The sequence below is a fragment of the Anomaloglossus baeobatrachus genome, unplaced genomic scaffold, assembly GCF_048569485.1.
Source record: "Anomaloglossus baeobatrachus isolate aAnoBae1 unplaced genomic scaffold, aAnoBae1.hap1 Scaffold_995, whole genome shotgun sequence".
Lineage (NCBI taxonomy): Eukaryota > Metazoa > Chordata > Amphibia > Anura > Aromobatidae > Anomaloglossus > Anomaloglossus baeobatrachus.
Window position 1 is genome coordinate 26,769 of NW_027445399.1, and position 714 is coordinate 27,482.

The following is a 714-nucleotide window of genomic DNA, read 5'->3' on the forward strand; positions in this document are numbered from 1 at the left end:
TTAGACCTCTTCCATGCCCCCTCCCTCCTTTTCCCGTTATGTGCGTCTTTCAATAAAGCTTCGGGCCTGTGATTTCCCCACCCTATCCCCCTTTTCCCCTACCCCCATCCCCCAATCGCCGGTTCGTCGTTATTTATTGTCTAACTTTTTCTTTCAGCTTGAGTGTTATGGATAAGCATAGGAGTGTGATGTATAGTTTAGTGCGTCGTACTCTATGGCTATGTAAGAAGGATTGTATAGTTCTGTGTGTACGGGGCTGCGGCACTGTACACGGTTTGTTACCTTTTTGTGAGTAGTGCATGATAATAAAGATGCTGTTAAATCAAAAAAATCTGTTCTTATCAGTTTAATATCTGATACGTCCCCTATCTGGGGACCATATATTAAATGGATTTTTAGAACAGGGAGATGGAAAAAGAGCTTGCTCTGTCCACTCCACGCATTGACCTGGTATTGCAGTACCTCCAGGAACGGTGCACCCCTTCTTAACCCAGTTTCCAAAAGCAGAACTCAATTCACCTGATTCATATTAGCCCGATTTAATGAATTGGAAGAAAGCATACGTCTTCATATGCACCTCAATTTGGCCCATTCACTTTTCACACTTCCTCCTTTTGTTTTTTATCTTTCACACTTTTGACTTTCTTTATTCATCCAAATAGCAAACTCATCACCACTCAACCTGACCAACTCGGCTATGTCCCCGTGCTGCAG

General features: G+C 43.0%; 1 pseudogene; it reads left to right on the forward strand.

The window, feature by feature from the left end:
• Window positions 1-278: 278 nt before the first annotated feature.
• LOC142289659 (U2 spliceosomal RNA) lies at window positions 279-484 on the forward strand (annotated as a pseudogene).
• The last annotated feature ends 230 nt before the right edge of the window (window positions 485-714 follow it).